Source organism: Gorilla gorilla, chromosome 21, assembly GCF_029281585.2.
Source record: "Gorilla gorilla gorilla isolate KB3781 chromosome 21, NHGRI_mGorGor1-v2.1_pri, whole genome shotgun sequence".
In the NCBI taxonomy this organism is placed as follows: Eukaryota; Metazoa; Chordata; class Mammalia; order Primates; family Hominidae; genus Gorilla; species Gorilla gorilla.
The window spans coordinates 56,960,666-56,974,079 of NC_073245.2; positions in this window are offsets into that span (position 1 = coordinate 56,960,666).

Genomic DNA, 13,414 nt, shown 5'->3' on the forward strand with positions numbered 1-13,414 from the left:
AGATGGAGGTGGGGAGACCTGCCCTGGCTTCTGCCTGCTGCTATCCCCCAGTTTCCAGTTATGCCTCCCATGAGTCGAACCTGCTGGGAAGGTGGAAGAAAGGGGAGCCTGGGAGATGCAGGACAAGGAAGGGCAGGAGGGTTCTGAGAATGAGGGCAATTCCCAGACACAGTGTTTGTAAATTACCCACCCCAGGTACGGTTGCTGGTCACAGAGGCCCATGCTGCCCAGCCCCCAACACTTATCTCAGGTATCACCCCCTCCAGAAACCTTAGTTTGAGAATCACATGCTGAGTTTGAGCCATGTAACCTTCACAGAGCCCCTGCATGGCAAATATAACTAACTCCAGCTCAGGGATAAGGAAACACCCAGGAAAGTGAGCTGTCTAAAAGCTGGTCTACAGCTGGGGTGGGATGCTAGTCCAACCTGAGTTTATCTGACTCTTGAGAATGGCTGTTGGTCTCTCACAGATTGAGAATTTCCATGGGTCTGGTTCTGCAAGGATAAACCCTAAACACATTTCCAGGCAAAATTCTGATAACATCCCCCAAAACAGGGAGAACACGGACAAGAATGAGGAATGTACACCGAGGGACTCCCATACATAAGGCTCTCTCTGCCAAGCACTCTGTCCACACCACTGCACGTCATCCTTGGGACATTCCTAAAGGAAAGTGCCACTAATACTCCCTGTTTAGAGATGAGTAAACTGAGACCCAGAGTGATTAACAAGTTGCCCTGGAGTCGTGGAGCTGGGACTCAGGCCCATGACCTCACAGCTGAGCCGCCACTGTGCAGTGGTAGAGTGAGTGGGCTCAGCCAACCTGCCCAGGTGTGCATCCTGGCTCTGCTATTTCCTAGTGCTGTCATCTTAGGCAAAGTACTTAACCTCCTTGTGCCTCAGTTTCCCCTTCTTTAAAATGGGGATAATGGCAATACTCAACACAGAGGATTGTTGAAAGTGTTACGTGATTTACAAAAAAACTTAGGGCCGGGCGCGGTGGCTCACACCTGTAATCCCAGCACTTTGGGAGGCCAAGATGGGCAGATCACTTGAGGTCAGGAGTTCGAGACCAGCCTGGCCAACACATCAAAACCCCGTCTCTACTAAAAATACAAAAATTAATTGGGTGTGATAGCACACGCCTGTAATCCCAGCTACTCAGGAGGGTGAGGCACGAGAATTGCTTGAACCGGGGAGACAGAGGTTGTAGTGAGCCGAGATTGCACCACTGCACTCCAGCCTGGGGGACAGAGCAAGACTCTGTCTCATTAAATAAATAAATACATAAATAAATATTAGAGGCCGAAAGATTGAGGGTCATGATCAACTCAGTATACCACTGGAAGCTATACGAGTAAGCAGCAGACTATTTCTCATAAACGCAGAATGTTGGCAAACTGACAAACTGTTTCTGCCATCCAGAAGGAATGCTGAGGGCAGTCACGCTCCAAGCATAGTGTTTCCTGTGATTAGGCATAATTGAAGCCTGTTAGTAACAATACGAATCCGTGATCAATCAACCAGCTAACCAGTCATTACCTCCTCCTCCCTGCTCATTCTACCCAATAAATAGGAAGGGCTGTGGAAGCTCAGGGGTTGCCTTTGCTCACTAGAAGCAGGGAGTTCTCTTCTTCTTCCCCTGGCCCTTTCCTTTACAACAGTTTCTTTTGTCTTAAGTTTTCATTTCTACATTCGTCCCCTCGTTCAGTCCTGTAATGAAGTCTCAGGCAGTAACAGTAGTAACTGCTGTAATGACGGTCTCAAGTAGTAACAGTAATAACCGTCATAGTGACAGTCTCAAGTAGTAATTGTGGTAGTCTGCAACAAAATAAAATAAAATAAATTTTAGCAACCGTTATCCTAACTCTTGGCGCTTTAGTTTTTTGATCTGTAAAATGGGAATAAATAGTAGTGCCCACCCCACAGGATGGCTGTATAAAGTGAGTACCCGGCTGTGTGCAGTGGCGAGCACGCCTGTAATCCCAGCACTTTGGGAGGCCGAGGCGGGCGGATCACCTGAGGTCAGGAGTTTGAGACCAGCCTGGCCAACAAGGTGAAACCCCATCTCTACTAAAAATACAAAAATTAGCCAGGCGTGGTGGCACGCACCTGTAATCCCAGCTACTTGGAAGGCTGAGGCATGAGAATCACTTGAACCCAGGAGGTGGAGGTTGCAGTGAGCCAAGATCATGCCACTGCACTCCAGTCTGGGCAACAGAGCAAGACTCTGCCAAAAAAAAAAAAATTGTGAGTATCCACTCCGCAGGGGTATTGTGAGTATTAGGAAGGTAATTCCTCCATGTTCTTCAACTGAAGCTATTATTATCATCCTGCCTGCAATTCTTGGCAAGTGTTGTGAAGGCAAACACTGGGAATCCTCTTGTTTGTGGAGAAGAGGAAACATGTGTCGGGGGCAAAGTCACAGGAGAAAACCAGGTTTACCCTCTCTGAAGCTCTCACGGCCACAGGTGCCCAGGCCTGGCCATTCCTCCACGGGAAGCTTCTGCACTCACTTCCTCAGTGCTGGCCTGGGTCTGCGGGGCAAGCTGAGTGTCCCGGGGCAGAATGCTTTCTGGAGAGGCCTCCGCTACCAGCTGTGGCTGAAGGACCTGGCACAGGGCCTGTTCCTGGGGCCCTTGGCACACCATCCTCCTCCAGCCGAGAGCCGTAAGGAAGAAGTTTCCCTAGTGAAGGGCATCAACAGGCCCCAGGAGGTCCTCCTGCCTGCCAGGACACCCGTGGTCCTCCCCATCCTAACTAGTTACAATTAAAATGAATCTAGCAAACACAGACAGCCAGGCCCTCCCATGCCCTGCTCTGGGATCCAGGAACAACGACGGCGCCCAGGGGAGCCCACACACTTAAGGGGAGCAGCTTACAGTCTCACTGTTTATTGAGCAGCTATTGTGTTCCTGATGCTTTTGTAAACCAGAAAGTGTCTGAGACAGGTCTCAATCAGTTTAGACATTTATTTTTCCAAGGTTAAGGACATGCCCAGTAGAGAGGTCTGTGCCTTTCTCTAAAGATGACTTTGAGGGCTTCAGTATTTAAAGGGGAAAGCAGGCTGGAGGGGAAAGAAGGAGGGTCTGGAAATCCACATATTGCAAGAGAAAAAGAGCAGGTAGGGAAATTATGTATTCAATTATGTATTCATCTCATGCTCTGTAACTTTACATAAAGATAAAGTGAACACAGAGTGGCTACTCGTGGAGATACCTGGCCTTTTATCTGTGGCTCTCTGCTTAGGAACAAAGGAAAGGCAGCTTGTTGCACGACTCAACTTTTAGCTTAGTTTTTTCCTTTTGGCAGAGTGAATTGGGGTTTTCATTTTCCTCTCACACTTTCTATACCTTCTTTTATTGAAAACGAGGTGGTTGCTGTGATCTGCATTTTACAGATGAGAAGCTGAGGCTTGAAGAATAGAATCACCACTCACCATCCAGGATGGGAAGTCAGAACCAGCTGAACCAGCGGCTAGCCCAGCCTCTCTCTCTCTCTCTCTCTCTCTCTCTCTCTCTCTCTCTCTCTCTCTCTCTCTCTGTTTCTCTCTCTCTCTATGTTTCTCTCTCTCACCGTTTCTCTCTTCTGTCTCTCTCTCTCTCTCTCTCATCCTCTATTTCCATTTTGTTTCTCTTTTCCTTGCCTTTCTTTTTCTTCTTTCTTGAATTTTTAATGAAGTATAAAAAGTATACAAGGCCAGGCACGGTGGCTCATGCCTGTAATCCCAGTACTTTGGGAGGCTGAGGTGGGTGGATCGCTTGAGCTCAGGAGTTCGAGACCAGCCTGGGTAACGTAGTGAAACCCCCTCTACAAAAAATACAAAAATCAGCCGGGCATGGTGGCACATGCCCGTAGTCCAAGCTACACCGGAGGCTGAGGTGGGAGGATGGCCTCCCAGGAGGTGGAGGTTGCAGTGAGCCGAGATTGCATCACTGCATCTAGCCTGGGTGACAAGAGTGAGACCCTGTCTCAGAAAAAACAAAACAAAACAAAACAACAACAACAAAACAAATATACAAATAAAAGTGTTCAGTTAATCCAGTTTTCACAAATGAGCACACCCATGCAATCAGTACCTGGGTCAACAGCAGGACCATGCATTGCCTGCACCTCCAAAATCCACCTTGGACTCCCTCTCTTCACTACCCACAAGATAATCACTATCCTGACTTCTAACAGATAGATCCATTGTACCTGACCAGAGGCAGCAGCCATCACCTGGAGACTTGTTAGAAATGCCCCATCCCAGACCTACAGAAGCTCTGGGAGTAGGGCCCAGAAATCTATTTTAACAAACTTCCCATCTCGTTAAAATCAGACACAGCTCCAGCTCGGGGGAGGACAGCAGTGATGTGCTGCTGCCTCCTTGTGGCATTTCCATGCATGAACAGCCGAGAGGCCTCCTGCCAGGAGGAGGCTGTCTTCAAGGCGCAACTCCAACAGTCTCCCTGAGAGGTACCCCTCGACTTTCTGCCTAGGAAAGGGGAGGCGACCAATGGCCACCATGTGTCATGTGCTAACGAAAAGGCCACCTGCCTCTCCATGGCTAAAATGTGGTCTAGGGTCTGAGGTGCATTCTCAGCCATCTGATTCTCAAGAATTCATCTTTTTTCACTTCCACTGACATGAATTATGACATCAGGGAGAACCCAAGGGCAGAAGTAGGAGGAAGTCCTCTTCGTCACCTCCAGGTTTGCTGACAAACTTGGTTGCAAGTGGCCCCATCACACTGGCCTGGTCTTTATCTATGGCCCCTTTGTCAGAGGTGTTAGACCAGAGCAACTCCATTTTGAGTAGGGGCTGGGTAAAATAAGGCTGAGACCTACTGGGCTGCATTGCCAGATCATTAGGCATTCTAAGTCACAGGATGAGATGGGAGGTCGGCACAAGATACAGGTCATAAAGACCTTGTTGATAAAACAGGCTGCAGAAGCTGGCCAAAACCCACCAAAACCAAGATGGCGACGAGAGTGACCTCTGGTAGTCCTCACTGCCACACTCCTACCAGCGCCATGAGAGTTTACAAATGCCATGCCAATGTCAGGAAGTTACACTCTATGGTCTAAAAAGGGGACACATGAATAATCCACCTCTTGTTTAGCATGTCATCAAGAAATAACCTTAAAAATGGGCAACCAGCAGCCCTGAGGGCTGTTCTGTCTATGGAGTAGCCATTCTTTATTCCTTTACTTTCTTAATAAACTTGCTTTCTCTTTGTGGACTTGCCTCAAATTCTTTCTTGCAGGAGATCCAAGAACACTCTCTTGGGGTCTGGATCAGGACCCCTTTCTGGTCACACCTTCACTGCCCAATGCCCCCTCACCACTGCCTTTCATGAAAAAGGTTTTAACATCTTCGCTGGGCCAGGTCTTTTCATCCAGTCTCTGTTGGATGGCCAATAACCTAACGTGAAACTCTTCAGCAGCTTCTCCCCTGCCCTGAAGCCAGCAGGGGGGACACAGGTGACTGACTTGACTCCCTCTACCCTCTCAACCCCCTCACCACCACTCACCTCAAGGACACACCCTCCAGGTCCACTAACCCCCCTGCCTCTCTCAGTCTCTGAGACATCTCACTGCAGTCCCACTCCCCTGCCTTCCTCTCTTGACCCCTGATCTGTGGCCATCTGACTAAAACCCAGAGTTTGAGAACCTGGTGGTATCACCGCTTACTCCAGATGGCTGATGATCTTTATGTTCTGGATCGGGTCTCAATCCAGACCCCAAGAGAGGGTTCTTGGAGCTTGCACAAGAAATAACTCAGGGCGAGTCCATAAAGTGAAATGAGTTTATTAAGAAAGTAAAGGAATAAAGAACGGCTACTCTAAGTCACAGGATTCTAAGTCACAGGATGAGATAGGAGGTCAGCACAAGATACAGATCACAAAGACCTTGTGGTAAGACAGGTTGCAATAAAGAAGTCGGCTAAATCAGAACCTGGTGGCAGAACCTGGTGCTGCGCTGCCTACTCCAGATGGCTGATGTGGCATCTGTGGAATGCAAAGTCTCCCTGAGTCTTTTCCCCACGTCAGGAAGATTGCTTAAGTATCAGACTGCAGTTGCCAGAATAAATCTAAATTTATTTTAAATGTTCATGTCAACAGTCATATTTGTAATGTTTTTTTCCTTAAAAAACATGTTGTACATATGGATGTTCGTCATTGCTATTTATACCTTTATGCCTGTCTTTATTAGCTAGGGTAAACCAGATCCCAGTAATAAATAAACCCGAAATCCAGTGGCATACCAAGGGACCAGGGGAGGTGGTGGTGTTACAGGAAGGGGGTCCCAATCCAGACCCCAAGAGAGGGATCTGGATCTTGGAACTCGCGTAAGAAAGAACTCAAGGCGAGTCCATAAAGTGAAAGTGAATTTATTAAGAAAGTAAAGGAATAATGCTCCATAGACAGAGCAGCCCCGAGGGCTGCTGGTTGCCTATTTTTATGGTTATTTCTTGATGATATGCTCAACAAGGGATAGATTATTAATGCCTCCCCTTTTTAGACCATATAGGGTAACTTCCTGACGTTGCCATGGCATTTGTAAACTCTCATGGCGCTGGTGAGAGTCTAGCGGTGAGGACGACCAGCGGTCACTCTCGAGGCCATTTTGATTTTGGTGGGTTTTAGCCGGCTTCTTTATTGCAACCTGTTTTATCAGCAAGGTCTTTATGACTTGTATCTTGTGCCAATGTCCTATCTCATCCCGTGACTTAGAATGCCTTAACCATCTGAGAATGAAGCCCAGCAGGTCTCAGCCTCATTTTACCCAGACCCTATTCAAGATGGAATCGCTCTGGTTCAAACGCCTCTAACAGTGGGAGTTTTCTCCCTGGTGAGAAGGAATATTTTAACACTGGCAATGTTTAGAATTGCTGGCATGTGGTGATAATAAAAAGCAGATTGACTTTTAGACCTTTTCATTACTGTTTTAAAATTCTCTACAGACAATGTACCCCTTTATCAACTGCATCCACTTCCACTACTACCAGCGCCATTGGAACGTCACTACCAAAATGCTTACTAGCCAAAGCACAAAGTCTATTTGTGTTACGTAACATTCCCTATGGGTGCTTCTGCTTGGTGGGCTCCCCCACATGGTGATCCAGGGACTCAGGATCCTTCGTCTAGGGCTCCTCCTTCCTCTCTCCTTCTCCCAATCATCTGCATCCAGTAAGGCCTGACTAGGTCAGGGAGGAAGCCCAGACAATCAATTCATGGAGAGCCGGAGCCAGGAAGTTGCACACAGAACTTCTGCTCTTTGTCTCATTGGTTAAAACTCAGTCACATGGTCACACCTAACTGCAAGGGAGGCTGGGAAATGTAGTCTATCTACATTTCATGTGCTATCACAAACATCCATCAGTCTTTGCCACAATGTCTTAAATATTTCACAATAAAGAAATGTTAAATGTCTGTGTTAGACAAGAATGTGGATAAACTACCTTCTTTCTCTAGTATAGGAATTTTACCATGGGACAGATAGTCATGGTTCAAAGTCATGAAACAAATGATCTCAAATTTTATACTGTCCCAGTGACCAGAATGCTTAGTTCACAGAGCTTTCCACTACCTCTTTCTCCTACTCAGATGATTTCCCTTCTATCTGAGCACATGCCTAGACTACATTTCCCGGTCTCCTTTGCAGCTAGGTGTGGCCATGTGACTCAATCTTTACCAATAAAATATGAAGGGAAGTGACATGTGCCACTTCCTGACCTGAGCCTTACAAGTTTGTGTGCCTGCTTCGAGTTCTTTCCCCTTCCCATTGGCTGCAACCCTCTGTGCCCCAGCTTCCACTGTGCAGACAGGAATAGTATCCTGGGGCAGTGCAGTGATTCTCAAACTTGCAGAATCACTCGGAGGGCCTGTAAAGACACAGATGGCTGGGCCCCACACCTAAAGTTCCTGTTCGCTAGGCCCAGGATAGGGCTGGAGAATTGACATTTCTAACAAGTTCCCAGGTGCTGTTGAAGCTGCCGGTCCAAGGACCACCCTGGAAACCACTGTCCTAAGGAATGATGGAGTGCACTATGAAGAAACCTGGGTCTCTGAGTGGCCCCCTGGATCATAGCTGCCTTGACAACTTGGCAGTGCAGTTGAAAAAGAAGTAAACTTTTGTCTTCTTTAAGTCACTGCACTGCTGGGCATCTTTGTTACAGCAGCTTAACCTTTAACCACGCTAACAGAGTTGGGATTCTGTCACTTGCAACCAAGAGTCCTGACCAATACAGACTCAAAGCTTAACTTCAGTAAGTTCCGCCACTAAGAGAGTTTGCTTCTTTTTTCCTGCTTATCTCAAACCCACAGTTTTTTCATCTTACCTTAGTATTGACCAGGATTCCGGAAGGAGATATGCACATGCACCAAGCCCTAGGAAGGAGCTGGAAGGTGGAGAATATTCCACTATGCTACAATCTTTTCAAACATTAACATTATCATTATCTCAACTACTTGCCTGAGTCCCTTGAACACAGGCCCAGCTCTGAAATGTAGTTGCCGTGGGGTCTGGAAACAGCCCAGACACCCGTTCCTCATTGGTGGGTACCTCTTGTGCTGTTTTCCTGGCTCTAGGTGAACACTCACACTGTGCAGGTAAAGAAGGGTGCAAATGCAGGTTATGGGGACTCGTGTGGCTCAAGCTCTACCTTGGAATGTGTGGCTCAGAGCCCTGGGGATCAAGCTTGGCAGTGGGAGAGGAGGTGGGGGGAAGGTTCCGTGGCCCTGAGAGAAGAGGACTCACAACATCTTCAGGGCTCTGTTTCCTGAGGTTAATGGGCCCTCAGCAAAGCACTTAGAGGGTGTTTCTGTGTTTCTCTTGCCTACTCCTCTGCCATGTATAGGTGGGCCACAATGGGGTCCATGTAGAATAGTGTTTTTCCTATGGTCATTTAGCAAGTCTGGGGCAGAGTCCATTTGAGAACCAGGCCTCCTGTCTCCCAGCCCAGGGATTTAAAAAATTATCCCATCCTAGTTTGGAAAGCAGCCATGTCCCGAACTGGAATGTGGGCTCTGGCCTTTGGAGGACCAGAGAGAGCCTAGCAATGGCCTCTTCCACGTCCTGAAGAAAGTCCTGCAGGGGATGGGCACAGTGACTCACGCCTGTAATTCCAGCACTTTGGGAGGCTGAGGCGGTTGGATTGCTTGAGCTTAGGAGTTTGAGACCAGCCTGGGCAACATGGTGAAACCCCATCTCTACAAACAATACAAAAATTAGCCAGGCATGGTGGCTTGTGCCTGTAGTCCCAGCTACTTGGTGGGCTGAGGTGGGAGGATAGCTTGAGCCCAGGAGGCAGAGGTTGCAGAGCCAAGATCGCACCATTGCACTCCAGTGTGGGTGACAGAGTGAGACCCCTGTCTCCAAAAAAAAAAAAAAAAAAGGTCCTGCAGGCATGATATGGGGGTATTTGACACCTCTTGTCCGTCCTTGGCTTTGGGGCTTTAGCTGTAAATCTGAGACAATAGGAAAAGTCCCATTTAAGAGTCTCTTACATGTGTGTCATTTAACTTAATCCTCATGACAGCCTTATATGGGAAGTGTATTAAAGAGGGTAATGCTAGTTGCTATAGCGAACAGCCCCCAAGATCTAGTGGCTTAACACAATAGCAGTTTATCTCTTACCTAATATTGCAAGGCAGGTGTTTGTTCCTGGTTGGAGAGATTTCCTTTACGTGGTGATCCAGGTGACTTCCATGTTGCAGCTTTGCCATCCTGCAGGGCTTTGGGTTCTCTGCATCTAGACAGACAGGGATGGAGAAGCTCACCTACTTCCTCAAGGCCTTGCCTGGAAGTGACACTCACCACTCCTGCTCACATTCCATTGGTGGAGACTAGTCACATGGTCACACCTAGATGCCAAGGATGCTGGGAAATGTAGTCTCCAGTGGGGCACATGTCTTCCAGAGTCAATTCCACACTATGGAGTCTTTTCCAGAGTTAGTGCACAAGGTCCTCTTTACGAATCTGTTTAACCAGCTTGCCAGGCTAACCAGCGCTCTCCATGCTCTCTGAATGCAACGCTACTGCCCCAGGCATACTGAATGCTTATGGCTAGTAAGCCATTCCCTAGGCCCCTGGTCCCCTTTGGCTCTTGGCCGTAGAAGAGCATGCTTGCCAACAGTCTGCTGGGTCTGTTCCCAAATCAGTTTGCACAAAGCACACTTAATATTGTAACAATGTAACTGAATTAGATATTCCATAAACTGATGAAATATGAGTGCAAAAGGAAGAGATTTGTTTTTCTGAAAACTGAATGAAGACTGGTTGCTAAAAAGAATACTGTCAAATTAGGTGTGGAAGAAACAACTACAAAACATCTAGAAAAAAAAAACCCACAAGAATCTAGAGGGATTCTGCACTCCAGTTGCCATACAAATGTCTGCAGGTCCTTGCCCCACTTTAAAGAAACCAGAATTGGCCAGGGACGGTGGCTCATGCCTGCAATCCCAGCACTTTGAGAGGAATTACAGGTATGAGCCACTGTGCCCAGCCCCTGCAGGACTTTCTTCAGGACATTATACCAGCTTTCCTTCCCTCAAAAGCCTCCTTAGCCTATATAAAGCGAAGATTATGAATAAATGTTAAGGGCAGGTTTCTGTAACCAGACAGCCTGTATTTGAATCAAGCAATCCTCCTGCCTCAGACTCTCAAGTATCTGGGACAATAGGCTCACACCATGGCACCTGGCTTGAAATTTCAACTTAATTCAATTTTAATTAATTTAACTATAAATGGCCAATATGGTTACTGGCTAAGGCATTGGGTAGGGAAGCTCTGTGTTACACTAACATTAGCACATGTATTTCTTCACGTCTCAGGCTCTTTCTTTGCCTTGACTCTTTCTAGCCCATGATGTCTTGTGAAATGCAAGTCCTGCCCCCGTTGATTCAGACAGACAGCTCTTGATTCCAACATATAATGCTGACTGGGAAAGGGAGGGGTGGTCCTTGGCAGGAGGAAAAGGGACAGGCCTCTGTCTGTAGCAACTGGGCTCAAATTGCCATATGGCAGCAACTGCCACCTGTAACAGTGCCATGCTAAGCTCCTCACTGGCAGGGAAGGGCTGCTGTCAAGAGCAAGAGCTCAGCAGCTGGTTCCCCCTCTCCTTGGAACTGTGACTTTGAAAAAAATCTCTGCATCCTTCTGAGCCTCAATTTCCCCATCTATAGGGTGGAATTAACAATGCCTACTGTTGTTCTGAGGATTAAATGAAGTGAGGCCTGCTTTGTGCTTGGATCATACTAACTACTCAATCACTGTTCTTATTTACTCTAACTCTCAGAGTCACCTTCCACTCAGACCAAATAAACAGCAGGGGAAAAAATAGGGTGGGATGGACAGAGAGAAAATGTTCTTTTAAAAAGTGTTTTATTGGCCAGGCACAGTGGCTCACACCTGTAATCCCAGCACTTTGGGAGGCCAAGGAGGGTGGATCACCTGAAGTCAGGTGTTTGAGATCAGCCTGGCCAACATGGTGAAACCCCATCTCTACTCACAATACAAAAAAAATTAGCTGTGCGTGGTGGCGTGTGCCTGTAGTCCCAGCTACTCGGGAGGCTGAGGCAGGAGAATCGCTTAATCCAGGAGGCGGGGTTACAGTGAGCCGAGATCGTGCCATTGCACTCCAGCCTGGGCAACAAGAACAAAACTCCATTTCAAAAAAAAAAAAAAAAAGTTTTATTGTGAAAATTCTCAAATATACATGAAAGTAGAGAGAATGGTTTAGCAAACCTCTATACTCCTATCACTTAGATTTTCAAATCTAAAACAAACCACAGTAAAGGTTTTTTTGTTTTGTTTCTGTTTGTTGAGGCAGGGTCTCACTCTGTCACCCAGGCTCAAGTGCAGTGGCTGATGGACCAACCTCCCCAGGATCAAGTGATATGATCACAGCTCACTGAAGCCTCGACCTCCCAGGCTCAAGCAATGCTCCCACCTCAGCCTCCTGAGTAGCTGGGACTACAGGCATGCACCACCATGCCAGGTAATTTTTTTGTATTTTTTGTAGAGACAAGGTTTCGTCATGTGACCCAAGCTGGTCTTGAATTCCTGGGTTCAAGTGATCTACCCACCTCAGCCTCTCAAAGTGCTGGGATTACAGGCATGAGCCACCATACCCGGCCCAGAGTAAGGGTTTTAATAACTCCATTAACTCAGAGATATGGATCCTCATGAGGCTGAAGAACAAACTCTCAATGGCTCCAAGGAAATGGTCACAAACACGTTAGGACTTCTCTGAGCAGCCCTGCCTAAAACCCGTCAGAGACAGAGTCTTGTTCAGACAGTTGTCATTTGTCCCCCAAAGAATATCCTCATCGGCCTGGGAGCAGTGGTTTCCCCCACTGGGTGTGGCTATGTGTTTTTCTGGTGATACTCAAGATTCCAACTCTCTGGGTCCCCCAAACCATATGTTTTGTCTTTCAGTGCCCAGAAAATTATGAGAGACCCCAAACTCCTACCAGTAACGTTGCTTAAATTAGCAAGAGACAGCTTTTAATTTCTTGTAACCCAGATCCCTAAATGATAGTCAGGCTACAGAAAAGCCACAGCGGCCACCTCTAAGGAGCTGGCACCTACTGTCCCCTGAGGTTAAAATAATCCATTCTTTCAGGAGAGAGACAAGAGAGAGATCTTATTAGGGAACGTGCCAGGTCTTCTGGCTTTCCGGAAAATTACTGGGCTATAGTCTAACTATTAAAAATCAATCCCTTAAGATCCCAGTAGCCCTGGGGAATAGGCAGTGTGGAAAAGGGCAAAGAAGAAATTAATTGAGTGGAGGACAGTACTAACATTTGCTGGGCATACTCTGTGCTGAGCAGTTCTTCATACACTCCATTTAATCCTCATGGGAACACTGTCAGGCAGACATTCCTAGCCCCAGGTCACAGACAAGGAAACTGAGGCTCAGAGAGGTGAAGTTACTTGCCCAAGACAGAACCAAGGTCTGGCTAACTCTGACACCCATGTTCTTCTTTGCCACTGCCCTACTCTGTGTGGCCTTAGGTGAGTCTCTCTCTCTCCTTCTGAGCATCAGTTTCCTCTCCCTGAGATGGGAATGGCTTGCCTGGCTCACAAAGGCTTCAGAAGGATCTAGACTCCTAAGTGCTTAGAAGCATGCCCAGCACCCAGCCTGGGACTGGGATTGCCTCTTTTGTCATCCTCAAAGCTGACAACCTTGGAGCTCTGAAAGAAGAAAATCCAAGGCCCCGCTGAGGGACGCGGGTGTGCCTCTGGGGCGATGGGACAGAGGAAAATCACTGGGTTCTCTCAGGTCTCCAAAGGAGGAAGGAGGGGAGGAGGCAGAGGGAGGTAAGCTGAAGGGGGAGGTGCCTCGGGTGTTGCTGTTTTTGGTGACTGCTCAGCTGACAGCTTTCCAACCTGAGAAACACACATACACAAAGTCTAACCTCC